Genomic DNA, 17,690 nt, shown 5'->3' with positions numbered 1-17,690 from the left:
TTGCTTTCAGGGGATTGCACACTCTTTCAGCCCTGGTGCAATTCACAGGACTATGACGATTGAGTTACGGGACTAGACAAAATGTGAAATGCAACTTGTAAAGGAATTGGCTAGCTCTATACAGGGGCATTGTTTTACTAATCTGAAAGCATGATAAGCCTTTAACTTGTACCGTACAAATGCCTCTGCATAATTGCTTTCTGCTGTTGGGTGTTTTTCTTCAACAAAGCGAAAAATTCTTGAATTCCTGATTAATAAAGCTTTTTCATGGTTAAAAGCAAGGTTGGAATAAATTCTGGCATGGTCTTAGTCCTGTTTTGAACTCAGGGTCTAAAATGTGTTGTTTCTTTTAGGGATAATAGGCAAATTTTAAATGTACTTCAAGGACAGTATTGTTCATACATCCTTTGCTTGGTTCTTTCCCTAATTTTATAATTTTAAAAAAAGCCAGATTTCTTTTCTGTTTTGTTCTTTTTTTTTTCTTTTTTTTTTTTTTTATTCATCGAGGGGTCTTTACATTAGGCTCACAGATATGCTACAAATATGTATGATTTCTCTTTTACTTGATGGCTATTTGTATTGTGAATATTTAGGAACTAGTTGTAAGTGTAATAGGTAGCAGGGTTTTTCTCATGGAGTTTGCTCTTAGGAAGGAATAATGCTTTGAATAACAGGGTACAACCAACAGCTTTATCTTGGGCGCCATAATTTTTACTTCACTTGGATTTGCCTGTTGTGCTTTCATGTTATTTAATAGAGATAATTATTGTGGTGCTCAGTGTACTACGAGCCTTGAATGACAAGAGCCAGGGTGTGTAATTTAGTGCTTAGGAGCAGCTTTTGTATTGTGGAAGTGCCATGAGGGAAAGCAAATCCACTGTAGGAATAAGGAACACAGAGGCTGACATTACAACAGACCACGTGGCTGTTCCCATTCTCAGCAAGCCAAGAAATTTCTGCTCAAATACTGGATTTTCAAATTAGGGAGAACTAAGCATTCTTTTTTATGACTAAATGCACCACAGCTATGGCTGTAACACTGGGAAGAGAAAAGCAGCCAGCAGTAGACCATGATGTGTGTCATGAATCCACTGGGTTAAGAATAGCTGAGTTCATTTATCCTTTTTCTTGGAGCAGTGTGAAATAAACAGGGAGTTACTTATTAAAAATCCTTCATAGCACACTGCAGAAAAGAGCCATTATTAATCTGTGTAATGAAACAAGTCAGATTCTGTTCAACAAGTTTGTATTTCTGCTGAAATTGAACATTCATCTACAACTGCTTCTGGTTATTCTGCAGATCAGAGAATGGCAGAATGCCAGTAAAAATTGAGTGATCTGCAATGAACAAGATTCATGACAATATGGTACCTTCTTAATTTCCCTGGCTTTGCAGGGCTGTGTGTGCCACTGTTTCCCTGGATAGATTTCCTGCCTGCTGTCCTTCCCAGTCACAGATGTCTGAAGCTGTTGTTTGTTGAGGAATTGACCAACCTTACTGGGCCCAGGTTGTAGTAAGGAGACACAGTTCCTGAGGTGTCTGTAACTTTGTTCAAGTGCCTCAGAAGACTTCTTTTGTGTCAAATAGAAGAATTTATTTTTTGCTGCAGGAGCGGGGTCCTCCTTTGAAAGGAGGAATATGCTCATTTACAATCAAGAGGGGGCTCCAGGCTGGAGATGAAGGCTGGATGCTTGAGGCTCTCATGAAAAACTCGTATCTGAGAGTAAAATTGTTCTGGTTTGAAATCTGTCTTAAATGCAGCTCAGTGGCCCCATTCTTGAGTAATACAATCCTTTCCTGATGTAAATATGATATTGCTTTTCAGGGGCTCTCCACGTTGCTGTGTTACTGAAAGAAGCTGGCGGTCCCTAGGCAGCACAGATGGGGTAAAGGAGCTCCTGTGTGATCTTCCAGTCCCTTTTGATCTTGTAGGGAGGACGTGACATGTTTAAATTATACTGCTGCTCTGGTGATTTTGGCTTTCAGGATCTGCTTCAGCAACTTGGAGTAGCTGAACGCTGCCCACCTCAGCCTAAATCACAGATGTGTGCCTACATATTGGCAATACTAATTATGAGAGATTTCTTGCTATAGTAAAAAAAAAGGAGCCTGGATATATCACTCTTTGAATGCAGTCTGTACAAGAACAATTCAAATTATATAAATTGTTCTTTCTATCACAGGAGAAAATTGTAACAAAAAATGGATGCATTTCACAATATTTTTGTAAGTTACTGGCTCCTGTGAATAAGTTTGAATCGATGCTAACAACTGAGTGTTGGAAGACATGATGAAATTTTACTAGGATCCTGGTGGGTTTCACAAGAAAGAATTTCATAGTTAAAAAGATAAAGTGTGTAGTAAAATGAGCCTTTCCTGCAGCAATTTCCTCTACAATTAGGTGTTATTAATAATGCAGTGTTGAAAAAGTTTGCAGAAGAAATCCAGAGCATTAATATTTTATTGTCACTAATATGCTTTGATATCAGTTCACATTTTCTGAATGGAGCAAGGGAAGAGTGGTTTTTAACAGTGTTTTTTCTGTATGAGTACTCAAATATTAATCACTTTCTCAGGAAACCCCCAGGGGAACTTTCACATGGGCAAAGCTTCTTTTCAGGCTTCTTTCTCATTCAGGTTTGCTCTGATTAACATCATGTGAGCCTTTTCCTTTAAATCCAGCGTGTGAAATCTTGTTCTGCCAAAGCCCAAGGCACAAATTCCCTGGTTATATTTGGAATGAAATTCTGACCCTACTAATAATCCAAGATTTGACAAATGCCTGTGTGCTGAAAGTGATTCAAACACAGAAGCTCATTGCACATAACTAATTCCTAGCAGCTCATCACCGGAGTCCTTTCCAGCAGCTGGAGGCCACCCGGCCTCAGGAAACCTTCACCTGTAGAACTTGATCCAAGCAGTCGTGTGGACTTTGGCTGTGGCTCACGGCGGCTGATAGAATTTGACACAGTAAAGGAATCTGTCAAATAAAAATCCAAGCAGGAGGGAGTGGTTTTGTATTTCAGAGTAGAGCTGAGGCACAAGATTGGTGTGCTCTGCTGCTGGACATACCTCAGCTGGAACCTGGCTATGGAAAGCATCAGCAGAAACCAGAATCTTTGTGCGAGTGTAGAAACGGAGTAAGGGGTGTGATCCCCACAAAACCTTGTCTTAAAAACAGGCACCAAACTTGTCTGAGGTCACTAGGTGAGAGTCAGTGGCAGGAATAGTCTGATAGTGTTGTTGTTTACACGATTAATTTATTTCTCACAGATACTTCCAGTGTTTCCTTTCTTGCTGCATGTTTTGCATTCAGATGACTTGGAAATAGCGTTAGCTCTGTAATTACCTACTCTGATCACCAATACAAACCATAGTCTTATGCCCTATAGTAATTTTAGTGGAGCTATGATTTCATAGCTATTTAACTGTAAAACGAGTTAGTGAAACATTGTTTATGGAATTGTATTGCCCCCATAAAGAAGGCTATTTCTTTGAAAGACAAAAATGCTATTGCTTTGAGTTGCCATTGAAATGAGAGTCCCTTTTCACTGCAGTGGCAACTACAACTTATAGTCATTTACTCTCAAAAAAAACCTTTGTTACCTCCCCTCTCTCCCCTCTTCAGTGTTTTGAAGCTAACATTTTGTAGAAATAAGTAACATTCAGAGATTTTTGTGACAGTGTAAAGCTGTTCTAGCAGTATTTGATTAAGCTAATGCAGTAATAAACTGTCCCCCCCCCTTTTTTTTTGCCTTACCAGTATTATCTGGTTAAGCTTTTACTGACTGTGTTTCCTTGATTGAAAAAAAACTTAATATTTTTACATTATTAAAATGCTTTTTTTTTAGTAAAAATATGCCACATTAACTGTCTTAAAATGGCATTGTAGTGGGAAATTACTCTTAAGATTTATTTACTCAAAATATTCTAAATTACCTAATTCATTAATTCCCCCTTATTAGTAGCCTTGTCAGCATGGCTAATCAGATGTCAACAAAATGCAATTACTACCAAGTGAAAAGTAATTTTCATCCTTATGTTTGTAATGAGCCTGATGCAAAGCAAATTCAGCTGTAATTGCAGCGTTCCTCAACTGCGCACCATAAAGTTATGGCTTGGGCTTTCCGTCACTATGACTGCCTTGGAGAAGGGATCTGAGGTACTGAAAGCCTTTCTTTATGCTCTTTGACTCAATTTCATGGGTAAATCAGCTCCCTGTAGGACACTTGTTGGTTTTATTGGTAATTACCGAATAGTTTTCTGAAGTACACAATTGAAATAATAGTTTTTTATTAACCTGTTCCTGGTTAACTTTTTGTAGAGTCCTCTATTACTGCATTAATGACAATCCTATGTTTTTATTTCCAACTTTATTTTCCTATTCTAAGAATATTTATTTCTGTTAAGGAAATACCAAAATTCAGCACCTTTTTGAACTTTTATTGGAAAGGAAAATCTTTCTCTTTGTGAAACTGTCTTTAGTTATTTTATGGTTTTGGGGACTGAGGGAAATGTCAAAAGCTTAACAGCATGGGATGTTTTTGAACCTCATCTATTACTGAATAACGTATTGAAATTACTGGATGGACAAAATGACTTTGGAACTTGCTACTTGAAATACTTAGCAGTGTGACTCTGTCCCAGCCTGTCCAACAGAGCTGGGTGTGCTCCTGGTGACTTGGACAGCTCACTGACATTGAGGATGTTCCCAGTCATTTCTTGTCCATCTGTGAACAAACACATTTGCTACCATAAGTCTTTAGACATGGAAAAAGAAAAGCGCTCACAGAGAACACCCTGCTGATGTGAATGGTGCATCTGGTGCTTTTTGAGGTAGTGCCAGTGAGTGTTTCTAAGCAGACTAAGGCACTGTCAACTGAACACTTGAAGAACACCCTGCCTATACAAAAAATAATAAACTATTATCTCAAGGCACAAAATTACCAAGTGATACACTTGCTTGTAGCAGGATGTCTAAATGATGGGAACTTGCCCTTATGGAACATTCAGAATATATAAGTTCTCTTTTTATTTTCCCCCCTCACTGTATCCATAGCAAGTCTTTTAACAAAAAGAGAATATTGTGGCTTTCAGATCATACCTTAGAGCAGGTAGAGATTATTTGCCAAGATCTTGAAAATTACATAAATGAACTCTGAGATGACAAAAAGAGGTGTGTGGCAATCTGGGTGCTGGTTTGCAAGCACCATTGTTCTATATCAGGAATTCAGGTCCATGGAGTAGGAGGAGATGCGTCTGTGGAGGCCTCAACATCCAGCTCTTGGTGAAATATGGCAAGCTAAGAAAAGAGTTCTGTTTTTTTCAAAATTTGTTTGATTTACAGTCACCTGCTGCTCATCGTACTCATGTGTATTAGACTTCTGAGTACCTTAAATACATAGCCCATGGTTTGCTGAGTCTCTGAGCAACAGGAACTACTGCTGTTTGGTTTTTAAATGCAATTAATGATCTCTCCAGAGTGTACTGTTAAATCTATCATTTTCTAGCTACTATGACTACTATTTTAAGGTAAGTGCCATTGTGAATGTGAGCAAAGCTCTGTTGTTTTCTGCTTGTCCTGTTTTTAATTGCTGTAGCTGTGCCAGAGTTTGCTTCTGATGTGATTGTATCACTGAAATGGCTTGTGTTATCCCCTGTTTCTGTATTGGATGGCCAGATGAGCCTCAATATTTCATTCAGATTTTACAAGCTGAACTGTGTTGTCTCAGCTGAAGAACTGTCACATGAAGTAACATTTTGCGCCTCGCTGGTTGTTACCAGGAAGAAGCTTCTGGAATGGGAGCACGAGGAAGAATTGCAGCAATTTAAGAAAATGCCTATCTCCCTTCACCTGTATGCTAAGGGCCAAATATAATTAGGTTCAGAAGTACTGTATTAGAGAATGGCACTATCAGAGTCAGTTTTGCAGGTCTTTGCTGAGTCTGTATACTGTTGTACACAAATTTTCTCCCTTTGTGCTGCTTGCATCAAAATCTGTTTTACTAAGTACTACACTACTTTTTAAAGTGATGAACAGATGAGAAGACTAATTGCAGTATGGCTGCATAACAAATTGTTTCCCACCCATTTTGCAAAGTTTATATTAAAAAAAAAGCATTGCATGGGTTTTCAGACTTCAAAGCCACCTAACATGCAAAATTACAACTTCCCGGTATCCTGATGGAAACTCATTCAAGTCAGGCAGCTGAATGACAGCTGAACAGAATCCAGCTGGACCATTTTCACTTGGAAAGAAACCTGAAATCCTACCAGCAAGTCACAAGGATTTTAGCATCACATGCAGCAAGATGACCTTTTTTTTTTTTTTTTCCATTATGGTAGATGTTAAAAAAAGTCTTTTCACACAGACTGCCAAGTCAGGCTTGCCAAGCAGTCCTGAGATGCTGAAGATCCAACTTAGAGGAAGGTGGGAACACAGCTTGGGGTGATTGGGAGTGGGGCTGCTCCATCCCCAATGGACTGCAGCTGTGCTGAGCAGGTGGCCAGCATTGAAGGGAACGGGCCATGGAGTGCCCAGGGGCACCGAGCAATCACTCAAGGGAACAGAGGGCACACAGGTGCAGTGCATGGACACGAGGGTACAAAAGGCTGGGCTGAGGAACAAGAGGAGCAGGTGCTTGCAGCCTTCTGAAGGGATATGGTGTGATGCTGCACAGGGAGGTGCCTGAAGCCTTGTGATGCAGTGTGGCATTACTCTGGTTGGGTGAGTGCCTAAAGCTTTCTGAAGTTGTGTGCTGATTTTCTTTGTCTTGTGGCTGTGTCCACTGCAAACTGTGCTGTGGCAGAGGAAAAAGGTATCCGAAAGAAGGACACCTGCTCTTCAAAGGACAAAAAATGCTGATAGTATAGGTGAAAACAGAGTGCTGTACTCTTTTCCCGTGTTCTGTCTTTGTTAAACACCTTGGAAATCACAGTAATCTGAGTTAAAAAAAAGTTATTTCCAGGTCTGTTCAAGGAGTTTTTCTTTGGTTTTAGGCTTCAGTTAGGAAAAATGCAGGAACTGGAAGTTCCCTGAACACCATGAGTTTGTTTGGAGAATGTGTAGGAATATTTTGAGTTCAGCTTAAGAAGCTCACCTGATCTTTCTCTTAAGGAATGTTATTTGTTGTCACGTTTTGTACCTTATTAAAAAATTATTGCTGTGTTGGGTTGTATAATAGAAGTGCTTGAGACTGGCAAGAAAAAGGGAGAAAGAAAAGAATTTCCAAATGAAAAACCAAATATGCTTTTGCTCTTTCCAGAGACTTGTGCTGCTGGTGGATTAAAAGGAATTGGAACTTTAGTGTTAGTCATCATCCTGGAGTCTCAGTCCAACAGGATAATCATAACCATCCCATTGCTCTGGAAATAATGGAGTTAGAGGACACTCAATAATTTCAGATTTAGGATGGCATGTTGAGCTACTCAGTTATCCCTTTAACCTCTCATGTTTCTCATGAGGCACACCTCCAGAGTGTGTTACACACTCATGGATTTAGAATCATCTATGTAAGTTGAAAATCTGCTTTTATATGTTTTCAAAGCATTAACTGTGCAGTTATTAATAAGATAATGAAAAAGCACAGTACTGCTCAAAAACTGTTTACTGTTGGGCTCATACCACTTTTTCAGTGTTGATTTCTTCTGGTTTAAAACTGTCTCTGATTTTACTGGGCAATCAGAGGAGTCCCCACTGTGCTGAACAGGAGCTGGCTCCTCTGCTCTCCCTCTCCCAGGACTACAAGTCTCAGCTGGGGAAGGCAGAGAGGGAGATCAAGCCAGGTGTTCTTGTTCCCTAGCAAAGTGCTGTAAGAACTTGGGAGAATGTGAATACATCTCTTGTGTATTGAACAGAAAGCAAGTCCATCGCTGTTTGTGTGCAAGAAAACAAGCGTCCCTCAGTCCATACAGCAGAGTGACCTTATGAGTTGCTGGGACTGCCAAATTCCCAAGAGTTACAGGCATTCAGTTTCTCATGTTGCAGGACTGAAACATGTCATGTGTGAGTGCATGCCACATATCCCTTTGTTTGGCACCTCGTGTTCAGGCTGTGGAGAAGGAGGGATTTGTGTACTGACAATGCCATGAACTGAGCTGCTTCAGCTGAGCATTGAGTCATAATATGTCAAAATCTGAGTGCTCACATGAGCATGAAGATGAGTAAAATGACAAGAGCTGCCTTAGAATGAGAGAGTCTCAGTAGGGTGCAGCAAATTATCTTTATGCAGATGGCTGAAAGTCATCCTGTAATCCCATTTTGGGACTCAGTCGCTCAGTGTTACTCTCTGCTGGTGTACACTAACCTGCTTTATTTCAAAGGCTGTATTTTCTCATGTGATCTGTTTTGAAGTTGCTATCAAGGCACTAGTGGGTTACTTTTTGGGAGGTGGATGGGAAAGGAAGGCCAAGTAGATCAGCTGTGTTTGCAGCCCATCTCAGTGACAAAAGGCGCTGCAGTGTGTCTGAGTTGCTGCTGGGTAGCTGTGTAAGGCAGCACCAAGGGGAGCAAGCTTAAGTGACCGTGACGTCACTCAATGTGGTGCCTCTGAGCTTTGAGGTATGTGAACTTCCCCGGTGTGACAGCAAGTCAGTGACAGGAGCTGAAACCTTTGGAACTATTTCCCCAGTGTGATCCAGCTCCCAGGTATCTGGGCTATCAGATATCAGTAACAGGTATACTCTCTTAATGAGCTTGTTCAGCTGCTCAGTTGGTCTGGGATGATGAGTCAGGCAAGCCAGGAATCAGATTCCTTATGATGCTGAGGTGTACATCACTGCTCAAGTGTACCTTACATCATATCAGCAGTAATACTTCTCTGCTTTGCTGCTTCAAAGGCTTGCATCAACAGAGAAAGAGCAACACAATGGGGTTGAGTTTTGCTGCTCATTATGAAAGCTAAGAGCTCTGATTTAACAGATGCTTGGCTTGTACCAGGTGCTTGGAAAAGGGATAGGCAAGAGGCTTCAGCATTTCCTGTGCCAGGAAAGATTTTATTCTTAATATGATAAATGCTCCTTTGAATCAAGTCCACTTCTGCTTTTCTTTTCCTCAGTTCTCCTCCAACATGGTTTTGTAACTTGTGTCTGGTCCGTAGCATTAGCTCAGAGGTAGAGGTCTCCTGTTAGTGTGTGTCCATGTAATGCAGAGGAAAGCTGACATCTTGTAAACAGCATTTAGCTGCTGTTACAGGGAAAACCCTGCTAAATACCAGCAAGGTCAGAACAGTGTCTGTTTGAATGGATGCTGTAAAGTAGTTGTTATAATTAGTTCTAATTAGCTTCTCTGTTGACAGAGTGGTAAAGAAGCCAAGAAAGATTTTTTTTTCACTTTTTAGTGGTGTCCTTTGCTGTGATAAAGCCTTGTTGTTATCTTTGCACTTAATTTTATTCTCCAAGACTTTCAGCCAGGAATCTTTCACCAGTGTACTGGAAGGTTTTCTAGAATTAACTATCAAACAAAGAATGAATAATTTACCATATTAGACAATTATCCTGCCAAGAGCTCTGTGTGATCAGACACCTTGCTTGGCAGGAGGAGTATATCCACTTGGTAAGAAATCCATTTGGGTGTTCCCTTCAGCACCAGGAGCTTGTTCCTGGCGGAGTAACAATAGTTGAATATAACTGTACTCAATATTAAACCTTATTTTGGATCATAATCCTATAAAAATAGGGGAGAAAAAAACCCATTTGCGGACTTTTTGGTGTCAGATACAATTCCAACTCACTAATATAAAATATGTAATTTAGCTTTCATGATGCTAAAACTGCAGCTGTTTGCTCTCCAGTATCTTACATGAACGCTTGAGTAGTTGTCTTTCTTACTTGGTAATAATTGCATCCTTGAATCCAGAAGGTTTTAGGAAGTTGAAGGAGCCAAATGGAGCTTAAACTGCTGGCATGGTTTGACTTGACTCTAAAACTGCAGAACAGGAAATATTTGGGCAAATGGAACCTGGTAGTGTTTAGTGTTTGTGCCTTTGCTTGCATAAACTACCCTCCTTTTCAGACAGTAGACTGCTGAACTTTCCAGTATGTGCGCAATTTAAAAATATTTTTTCTCAGTGACAAATAGTTCTCTCTAGAATTCAGTTCCTGCTTGCACCCATTTGCATTTCTATAACAATTCATTGATGTGTTTTCCTTTGTACTGCATGGATGTCTACACCTTTCATTAAAACAAAGTGCAATACTTGAGGTGATTGGGAAAGGTTAGAAAAAATCAGAAATGGTGTTAGCTTGAAGATATTTGAAGGCTGTCAACAGATCAGTACAATCAGTGGAGCAACCATGCTCACTCTCAAGGAAGTGACATTTTTTAAGTATTCTGCTTGCCTATACTCCTGCCAAACTGTGTTGAAACGAGCAATTGTTATGCTGAGCAAAATTGTAGCTCTTAACTCAGATTTCCTCTTGACATTGCTTCACATTATGTGGAAGGCATGGTAAGATCTTGAAGCCAATCTGAAAGAGAAAAGCCAGGGTTTAAACAACCCTGATTTGTCGGGAACTGGTGGAAATAATTTTGCACAAGCTGTATCAAGTGTAAGAGTACCAGGTGGATTTCAACAGTTTTGAAATTTCAGCCTAGTTGAGACTGAGGGTCTCTTGGGCCGGTGCGTTGGGTGTGTTTTGCCTCTTTCTAATCTCAGTTTAATGGCAGAGAAAATTTCTGCTGTTCATGACCACAGTCAGTGTGGTTTTGGTTATTCATGCAACTGCCATTACAGAGCTTGTTTGTAGTTTTGGGTTTTAGGGATGGACGTCCATGTGTACCATTGCAGTGTCACTGATGATGCAGTTACTAAATATTTACAGTAGTCCCTGTGACTTTAAGCCATTATAGCCATACCAAGACAATAAGTACTTTTTTGGTAGTTTACAATTTTGGAGCCAAATGGATTTGTTCTCCCCCAAAATTAGCTTCTTTTGTTGTCTGCCTTCTCCCAGTTTGAATTGAGCTCATTTAGTTTCTTGAATGAAAATTTATTAATTTTTCCATTATTGGTTAAATGCAAAAAAGAACAGGCCTAGCTGTGTAGGAGCTGTATATTTTAAAAAGTATTTGATATTTAAGTATCAAAGTTTCCAGTAGGAACTGAATGGGATTTTTTGATTAGTTGTCTAATGAGCTGGTTTTGCCACCTGAGAAAAAAAAAGTGAGAGGTAGTTATTTGGTTTTTCATGTAATTGCTGAATATGATGCATCCTGAATTATTTCAAACATTTTTGCAGGTTATTGGTTTCAAAAAGAGTGGATGTAGTAGCCGAGTGGCATTGTCAAATAATATCAAGGTAGCTCCTTCTGTGATGAATGGGAAAAAAGGGACATTTCCATTTATTTCCATTTTGTTGACATGTTGCTTGGCAGAAAAGCACAGGAAGAGGGCATTTGCACCTTGTCACCAAGCCTAAATTGAGAAATTTATTAATATAAGCCCCTTTTATTTGATGACTGATGTCTGCTGCCATCCATTCAATAACCACCTCTGGCTGGGTGGAAGGGAAGAAGTGTGTTTTGGATCTTTTCCTTTCTGATAGCCACGTATAAGGGAAAGAAATGTGGGGCTGGATTATTTTTTCTTAGCTACATCTGTGGCGGTGAGATCTGACCAACTGCTGAATGCCTTGAGTTAGGAGGAGGAAGGGATTTATTCCCTTGCCTTTGTTTGTCTTAGGCTTGGAGGGCTTTGTGTGCTCTGATGCTGCTTTGTGCAATGCCAGGAGTAAGAGAAGCGGTGGCTGAGTGTGGCCAGTTTTGATGTGGAACAAGGGCACCACAGTGAGCAACAGATCCTGAATCCCCAAAACATGAGGTGCATGTTCAGCTGATTTTTTTGTACCATCTTAGATTGTACCAGTGGATAATGAAGGAAGCTGGCATTGAATGAAGCATTTCATGGCATAAAAGTTGTCCTTGATGGGAAACATTGCAGAAATTGTATGGTGCAGCTCTTTACAAGCTCCTGTTTCCTTTGCTTAATAGTTGCTGTGAAAAACTCCAAGTTTCAGACTTGCTTATCACACTCTTGACTGAGGTTTGTAAGAAATGACCATGGTTGTGTGCATGCCTTTGCAGGCCAGCAACTTCAGAGCTTTATCTTTTCCAATGCTTACCTTATGACAAGTAAGTACCTTAATTACAAGGTACCTTAAGTACAAGTACTTACCTTAAGACTTAGCCGATGACAAAAGAAAGAGAAACACATTTTCGCCTGGTGCAATTGTTGTATAGCAGATCAGGCTGGTAAAAAATTCAGTAACATGGCATCATGTGTTGTAATTATTGAAGGTGCCATAATTAATTACTTAATTACCCACGTAAACTAGCAGTGTATTTTTTATGTTCTATCTTTGTAGCTGTGAGAGTTGTCTTGCAACAAGGATAAAAAAGGGGAGGGGTTGTGTTTGCCATGTTTTAGCATGGCCTCTTAGCCTGTCAGTTGACCAGCACTAGAAGTCCTGGACTCTAATCCATGTTTTCGGGGAACACAAATCCCCTGTAGAAGGCAATTGCTTCAAAAACTCCTGAAGGCAGGAGGGGTAGGAGAAATTGAGATTATTTTTTGGTCCAGTTATTCAGTTAGTAAGCTCATGTGTTGTAGCCCGTTTCCTAAACTACCTTTTATTACCATGGTAAATGTAGTTTTACATGAGCTTTAACCTCTTTTTTTTCTACCAAAGCAAGTCCCAGTATTGAGTGATAGAGCTTTTGCCTTGGGAGCCATCTGGTGCCTCAGGACCAGGGCAAGTCACCCACAGACCATGAATGTTTCACCAGAAGTTATCCAGCTTGCTGGGCCTTCTGAGCCTTGAAATCCTCGCAGCAGTAGATCTCTGGGCTTGTCGGTCTCCTCTGATGTGGAGAATTATGTGCAGAGGTGTAAATTTCTTTGGAGATGAAAAGCTAAAAATGTAGTGTCCTTTGACCTACAGAGCAGAGTTATATTTTCCTGCAGCTGAAGTTACGAAGTTGTTGCTACTTAATAAGGATTTTGAAGTGCAAAAAAGGGTGAATATTCCAGCAGAGATGATTTTTGAACTGCAGGCTGCCAGTGTAGCAAGCCCTGTGCATCTTCTTATAAGCTGAAGGGTTTGAAATTCCCACCTCCTTTATAGAACAGTGATCTGAGTCTTCTCACTGGTCTTCTGCCCTTTTACGTTGTGGACACATTGCTGTTCTGAATGTTTGCTGAAGTTTTAACTGTGGTTTATATTGTGTGAAAAAGGAAATTGTTGTGTTTTCTTTATGTAAGGACATGGTTTGGATGATATTTGTCAGTGTGTTGAAGAAAAGAATCTAAGTTGCATTAAAAGAAGCTTCAAATCTTCATGTTACTGCATCATTCAGAACTTGTATTTTGGGGAACCGGTGTTTCTTTCAAGGGAAGTTTTTTTAATCTTCTGGTTCAGGTGTGAGAAATGCAGTGTAGAACCACCTCAGAAGGTTTTCAGTCATTTTCACCTGTAAAACTGGACAGGCAAAAGCTGATACAATGCACATTTCAAATGGTTCTAGAAGTAGTGTTCTTCATCTTGAGAAAAATCAATCGTGTTCATGTGAAGCCTGCCTCATGACTGTGATGTGCAGTGGGTTAGCAGCACGTTTGGTGGCTACCCTTGGCAAGACCCATCTAATTGCCACAGATGCCCTATTGAGATGAACTCAGCCTGGATCTGTTGATGATTTCTAAGTGGAGAAAATAGGTTTTGTTTTTCTCTGAAAGGCTGAGAAAGAGCTGCTGTCATTTCTGGCACTGTCAAGGACATGTCATTGTTCAATTTGTGGCTTTTCCAGCAATGAAAGAAGCTCTTTGAAAATGGTTGACATCTGCAAATTAAGTCCTTGGGTTCTGAGCTTGTAGCATCTCTGGTAATTTAATTACATAGGTAAGAGTTGGCTTAGAGAAACATCACGATAGACAGGAATGGATCAATGAGATTTGTGTCCCATCACATTTTTTCTGTCTCGAATTCATCTCGAGTTGTTATCGCAAGCCCTGTCTGGACACAGACTATTTACAGTAATTGCCAGAGTTTGGCTGCTTCATAGCTCTATGCTAATGCAGTTTGGATTACTGAGGTTTTGGATGGTTTTCAAGATGGTGAGCTTTGCTGAAGTGTCTTTCAGGAGGGGCTGAAATAATTAGGACGTTATTCCTGCTTCCAGTCCAATGTTGTCTAGGTCTTGCAGATTTGAGGAACTAAACTTAAACTTAACAAGCTTGTGTGCCCTTTACAGGGTGAGATCAAATGAATGAAATGGGTTGAGACAAGTCCATGCCTTAAACACATGGGAAATCCTGTCTGTCAGACATGGACTACCAGGTTAGCCTTTGGAGGGCCCCATTCCTGGTTTATCCTGAAGGGCTGCAGCCCATGGGGAGGACCCATGCTGAAGCAGAGGAGAAATGTGAGGAAGGAGCAACAGTGTCTTTATTGATTCATCACAGCCCTCATTGCTCATGCCCTCTGTGCCACTTGGTTGTGGGAGAAGGAAGTGAAGGAATAGGGAATGGAGGATTGATTTTTGTCCTGGAAAGAAGGGATATGGTAGTTGGGGAAGGTGTTTTGGCTTCTTTTTTATTTCCCCTCATCATCCATCTTTATTTTAATTGGTGTAACATTAAACTAATTTCTCCTTATATCTGTTTTGCCTGTGACAATAAGTGGAAAAGAATCACCCTGTCTTTGTCTTGGCCCATGAGCTTTTTCATGTTATTTTATCACCCTGTTCTGCTGTGGAGAGAGAGTGAGAGGGCAGCTGGCCAGGTAGGGGGTCCTCATATCTGGAAAAGATCAATCCACCACAACCATTTGAGGGTGAGATGAAGGAATATATATATATATATATATATATATATATATATATATATATATAATTTTTTTTTTTTTTTTTTAGGTATTAGTTCTTAAATTCAGTGTACTCCTGCTTGGCAGGCTCAGTGTCAGAGTCATAACTTCTTTTTTTATTGCTTCTCCTAAAGGAGTAGCCTTGAAGGGAGAGAAAAATCCCACCTTCCCTGAGCAGACAAGTGTAATTGGAAGCACAGGTGATATTTACTGTTCTCTGCAGCAGGAAGACTTTGTCTCCCAACAGATGTGCAGCCCCATGGCAATCAGTATATTTATCTGAAATTATGATTGCTGTTTCTTCAGTTACTCTGAAGCAGGAACTGGTTATTATGGGACACAAGCAGCATGGGTGGTGAAGCTGGCATCCGAGCAAATCTTAGATGTTTATAGGGTTTCAGCACAGTGAGAGATGTTTTCTGAGATTAATGCTTTTTGTAATCAGCTGATTGTCAGTTGTTTTTCTGAACAGTAATCAAATGTATTCTGAAGTTGTGTTTATTTTTGGCCTGGTGCACCTTTTGCCTATGGTGTAGCACACGGTGAGTGCTGCATGGGAAACTGAACACCAGGAGCTTCAGAAAGTGGAGAGAAGATGTGGGGTTCTTTTTGTGGTCAAGGCACCCCTCCTGAGATTGCCTTTATTCAGTTTATACAGACTGGCATGGCTGTGAAACACAATGGCATGAGGCAGTTACTGGCTGATGAGCTGTTGTGTTGACATGCCAATACTGAAAAGATGACTCCTCTCATGCAGTTCAGGATAATCCTGGAGGTTTTCTGAGCAATTACTGGATTCCCACATTCATTGCTTATAAATGGCATTTGCCTCAGAAAACTCCATGGACATGTAATGAAATGGTGAAAAAATAATTTATGCATACCACAAAATATAAATTATTGTGCAGCACAACCATTCAGTTTTCAACAAAAAATAATCGTTCCTATTTAAAATATACAGTTCTATGAAAACAGATGGTGCTTTTGAGCATTTTCTCTCCCTGGCAGCAGAATTTAATAATTAGCTCAAGAACTGCAGTTAATATTTTTCAAGTGTTGTGCAAAAGAAAGAAGAAATCATATTAGCAGTGTGCATTTCATGATAAAAACGCACTCTAAGCAGGTCCTGCTCCTAAAATGTAGAAGAGTAATGTGGCCTATATTATGAAGCTCTTCACAGCTGCAGACAGAGTCAAAGGATGCATATTTATGCCAGGGCTTAATCCTGTGAAAAGTTATGTCTTGATCGATATCACCTTTTCTCTTGAGTTGGAAGAACACCCACAGTAGACATTAGTATCTGTTTCATGGTGCTTTAAATCATAAACTTGAAGGTGTAATTGTTAGCAAAATTTCTGCTGTGTCTCTGCACAAGACTGCTACAACCGAACATGTAGTGGCACTTAAACCATTACTTACTTGGGTATTTCCATCAACAGCACCAACAAAGCACTTAAGTTATTGCTGAAAAATGATTGAGGATTAAAAAATCAAGAACTATGACAGGACAGGAGTGTTGGAATTAGGTGCTCTTGAAGGTCCCTCCCAATGCAAAACATTTTAAGGTTCTGTGATCCAAGTCTGTGGATATAGAAATGCAGTTAGACCAGTTATACCAAGAGTTCCTTGAGACATTTCTATAAATGGAGACGGCCAGCCTGTAAACTCATCTGTTTTTCAGTAAGCCAGGCAGTCTCTTGTGTAGTATTTTATACTGAAGCAGCCAAAAGTGGCAAATCACCAATGAGGTTTACTGCCAGGGTTGGGGCATGAAATAGAAGATGATGACTTGTATGGGAAGATGCAGGTTTTCAAATTCAGTGTTCCCACAGGCAAACCAATATATGACAGTACAAGTTGGGGTTTCTTCTTTCATTTTTCTTTTCTCCTTTAAATTGAAACACAGCCCTTGCCTTGAACAGGAAAATGGAACTCATTTGGTCAATACCGTAGCACCCATTGCAATGGTACTATTTCACAGCAAGATCTGTGATCTTTAGAACTGGCATGTAGTTACAGAGGGATAGTTACCTGAGTCCAGTGCATTGTTTGATTGTGCACTTAGCATTAGTGAGCTAGTTTAGTTAGTTAGTTAGCTGATTTTCAGAGAAAAGACAAGTCAGAACTGTTCTTTAGTGTTCTTGCAGCGAGGAACTGAAATGCTATCACAATTCCGTGGGCACCCAGACCCCTTTGAAATCTCAGCTGGCAGACACATCCCTGGGGAGATGTCAGAAAAAGCTGTTGATATCCTCAATGGAATATAGGAAAATGTGTCAGAGCTGGCTGCAGGTCTGTGAGTCACCAGTGAATAGTGAATTGCTGTGCTGTGATCACAGCAGTGAATGAGCTGACTGAAAACCTGTGCAGGGAGATGAAGGGAATACAAATGGCATCGTAAAGCAGCCCCTGGGAGATGACAGAGCTGTTCCTGAGCCAAGCAGGGCATGGAAAGCAGGCACAGGAGGGTGCCAGTGCAGGAGTAATGCTTCTCCTAGCCCAGCAGGTAGCCTGGGTACCCCCTGCACTCAGGTGTTTGGTCAGGTCCAATTTTGCATGGTGGAACAGGCAGAAATCCCCACCCTGCCCAAGAGGCTCTGTGCCCTGACAGAAATGGCAGCTGCTCTGGTGCTTGCCTCAGTGGTTCCCTGCTCTTAGCCCAAGTGTTAGCCAGGCAGCTGTGTCCTCACGGAGAAAATGGATGTGGTGCACTGAGGCACTGCTTTGTCTTCAGACAACACTTTGTCTGAAGTGTTAATCCTGAGATGCACTAAACTGATTCCTTGGAAGCAAATGGCTTTGTGATCAAATGGAGCAACCTTTGGACAAAATC

The sequence above is a fragment of the Motacilla alba genome, chromosome 4 (assembly GCF_015832195.1).
Source record: "Motacilla alba alba isolate MOTALB_02 chromosome 4, Motacilla_alba_V1.0_pri, whole genome shotgun sequence".
NCBI lineage: Eukaryota > Metazoa > Chordata > Aves > Passeriformes > Motacillidae > Motacilla > Motacilla alba.
This window is presented reverse-complemented; position numbering follows the sequence as displayed.